Source organism: Pteropus alecto, unplaced genomic scaffold, assembly GCF_000325575.1.
Source record: "Pteropus alecto unplaced genomic scaffold, ASM32557v1 scaffold341, whole genome shotgun sequence".
Lineage (NCBI taxonomy): Eukaryota > Metazoa > Chordata > Mammalia > Chiroptera > Pteropodidae > Pteropus > Pteropus alecto.
In genome coordinates this window covers 745790-749710 of record NW_006430739.1, presented here as the reverse complement: position 1 = coordinate 749710, position 3921 = coordinate 745790, and positions in this window count along the sequence as shown.

The following is a 3921-nucleotide window of genomic DNA, read 5'->3' as shown; positions in this document are numbered from 1 at the left end:
CTCCCATTGAGGTGTTCAATAAATTCATATTGAGTACCACATGCCAGGTACTCTTCAGGTCCCATGAGGACTTCTAAGGATGTAGGATCCCCTGCCCTTCAGGAACAAGTGTACTGTCTACTGCAGAGATAAGACATGTACATATAGCTAGACTCCAGGGAGGAAAAGGGCAAGCACACACATCCACCTGGGGGAAATCTTTCTTCCTAGAAGTCTCCTCAGCCACTCCTCAGAATCCAATGTGCCATCACAAGACATTTGATCTTACCAATTAGATCTAAATTATCCACAAATCCACTCAACACTTGTATTTCTCTTCTGTCAACATTTCTTACCTCGAGGACGTGCTACTTGAGCGGAACCTCAAAGAAGGGAAGGTTTAGATGGTGAGCTCTTTGGAGGCCAGATTGAGTTCTCTAGCCCATTGCTTTTACTCCCTTTACGCATCCTCCCTGGGCCATTTCTTCCATTACTATGCTTTATCTTCCATCTATGTGTAGTTATTTCCCTGACCTTGGTCTCTAGCCTGAAACTTTCCAAGTAAAGCCAAATGGTTCTTAGATATCTACACTGAACATTTCACAGCCACCAGAAGGGAAGGTTTCAACACCCTCTAACCCCACCTGACCAGCTCTTTCTCCAGCGCGTGGCACCAGCATCTACCCGGTCACCCAGGCCAGATTTCTCAGCATCACCTTTAACTCTTCCCTCTCCCCGAACTACTCAACCACTAAGTTCTGCCAATTTACCTCTTAATTATTTCTGGAATGCACCTCCTCCTCAGAAGCACTCCCACCACTGCTCTAATTTAGGTTTTTATCATCTTTCACCTGTATTATTCTAATTGTCCCTTTCATGTGCATTACTCTAATTGTCCTCTCACTGGCTCCTTCTAGACCAGGGGTCCCCAACCCCTGTTAGGAACTGGGCTGCACAGCAGGAGGTGAGCAGTGGGCAAGCGAGTGAAGCTTCATCTGCATTTGCAGCCGCTCCCCAGAATTAGCATCACCATCTCAGCTCCGTCTCAGATCATCAGGCATTAGATTCTCATAGGAGCCCCGGTCCCTGGTGCCAAAAAGGTTGGAGACCACTGCTCTAGACCTTCCTCTATGCATCAGCTGAAGTGATTTACCTAAAATGCTAATTCAACCACATCACCTCTATGCTTAAAACCCTCTAATGGCTCTCCAATCTGAAAAAACTGAGGATTCTAGAGACAGCCCTTTTGAAGGTTTCACAAGCTGAATTAGTGTGATCCTGCCACAGACTCCCTGGATGAGCTCAGGCAAGTTCCTTTTCTTACCTGGGACTCAGTCTCTTCATCTAAAATACAAGTGGGTTAAGATAGTTCTGTGTTTCCCAACAGGTATTGTCAGGACTGCTAGTCTCATGAAATGCTTTGTCCACATGGGTCTGGAGTCCAATATATTTGGAGAATGCTGGGTTCTCTGGCCCCCATTGGACAGTCACAGTGTCCCTTGGCATATCATAGGGTCTGAGAAGTCTGGCGGTCAAAAAGCTTGCTAACTTTCCTTCACTCAGCTTAACTCAAACTTTTGTCACCACACAACACTTTGGAGTTGAGCATCTATTAGAATCCTTGAAACCACCATCTGTGGGACATGCTTTGAAAGATGCTGGAGTGGATGACTACTCAGGGCCCGCCTTACTCTGATTGGTGGTGATTCTGCTGAAGTTACTATTTGAGGGAAGAGGATGACTGACATCTGTCTCAGGTCTGCATCTGCCACAGTAGGTGCTTTGACAATGGGCATTAAACAGGGAGTGCAATAAGGAATAGCTACATTGGATTGAAAGAGTGGCTAGTTCGGATGCAGACAATAGATAAGAGAGCAGTTTGTTCCCATAAAGAAATGTACCAGGCTTGATGGGGAGAGCATGCTAACCACAGTGGTGATGGACACTTCTGTGGCCTATGTGCTTGTGCTGCTGGCCATGTCAGTTCAAGGCCACTCTTAACTGACAGTTTCTCAGAGAAAGTTTACCCAACGACTTTGGGATGGCAGAAAGAGAAGCTGCCCCACTAATGCTCCTTTCCTTGCATATAAGGCATTGCTGGCACTTGTAAATATTGACTCTAAGTAGCTGTACTATTAAATCAGCTCTTTTATATCTCTGGACCATGTCCTAGACAAGGCAGAAGTCTTCGTGGCACTGGGCGTGGGGCCTGGCCTGCTGTATTGCTCAGCTGGGCCTTACATTAGCACTGATTGCTGGCAAGGCTGTCGGCCCAGGGCTGTGTTTTCCTAATCAAGGAGTCCAGTTAAGCACTTGGGAAAGACTGGGCCACGTTACTTTCTCCTCCCAGCAGAAATACCATAGGCAGAGCTGATGGAAGCGTCTGCAAATATTTTCAGGCAGCCTCAAGTCACTGAGACCCTCTCGTCTCCAGCCACTTGGAGGCTGCTCACTGGGATTCACCCGCAGGCTTTTCTGTCCTGGGGCTGGTGGGAGGGATTGGATCCTCTTGCCTGCTGCTGCCTCCCAGCACCTCTCACTGCCTGGGGGAGAGGGGGACAAAAAGCATTTCTTGATCCCTGGGTTGGAAGACTGGGTTTTTGTTTACTGTACTGGAGTCCCTCTTAGGAAATATTTTACTTTCCACTCTGTTTTAGTAATGCGCTGCCACTACTAGTAGCTGAGATTTATTGAACACTTACTTTACTCCATGCTAGGCACTGTGCTGTATGCCTTCCATGCACTGCTCATTAGGTTTTCGTAATAACCCAGCAGGAGTCAATATTAATAGTAACTATTAATAGTTACTATTTTGTAGATGGTGAAACCAAGGCAAAAAAAAAAAAAGAAAGATAGAAATTAACTTGCTCAAGGCCACACAGCAAGATGGCAAAGCTTGGATCCCATCCCAAGTCAGCCTGGTTTGCAATGTACCTGCTCTTGACCATGACACCACATTGCATCCCTGTTACTTGTTTACTCATTTGTCTCTAGCAGGTGGTGAGCTCTTTGAGGGCAAGGGCTGTGTCTGGTTTGTGGCAGGACATGGCACATGGTGCTGAGGGGTCCAGGGCTGCCTGCATCAGAGCATTGTGGTTCCCTTGTCAAGGCTGTGGGGAAATTCTGTGGTGTGTGGGCTCAGAGAAACAAGCGCATCTGCTCCTTAGTTCCCGAGCCTGGCACCCCCCAAAGATAATTACTGTGGACTCTCAGCTGTTGGAGCTCAGAGCCTGTTCCACACCGGCTCAGTCTGTTTCCCAAAACAAGTCTGCATTGTTTTGAAACCATGGTGCAAGGTACCCAGAGAGCAAATAGAAGTTGATCCCCACACAACAGGCAGTAACTAAGGCACGAAGAGTACATGGGACAGCTTTGGGGGGCTGAAAGGGAAGGCTGGCTAGACTTGAGGTTATGCACATTTCAGAAAGCACCCCCCCTTGCGGAAGGCAGCCCACTCAACTGAAACAGGAACCCTGGGACTATTCCTACCCTTCGATCCAATAATTTCCCCTCCTGGGATTGTATTCTTCAGGAAGTATTTTGACAGAATTGAAAAGATACATGCATGAAGATGTTCATGACGAAATTGGCTGTAGTAAGATAGCACTGGGAACAAATGAATCACCCAACAATAAGGGGTGGTTAATTAAATTATGGCCTATCCATTCCATTGCATCTTATGAGGCCATTTAATATGCTCATTCTGAAATCTGCAGCAGCCTGAGGAATAAATACACAGAATAGAAGATTTTATAAAGGGAAAGATGCCGTTGTGTTTACGTTGTGATCTCACAACTTACAAACACTTTCTGTACAGTAAATACCTAAATATAAAGAGATCTCTTAGGGCGATGAGATTTGGGTGATTTTTTTAAAAAAATGTCTTGATCATGGTTATAGTGTTTTCACATTTTCAAGTGGAATTGTGTGTGTGGGCGGTGG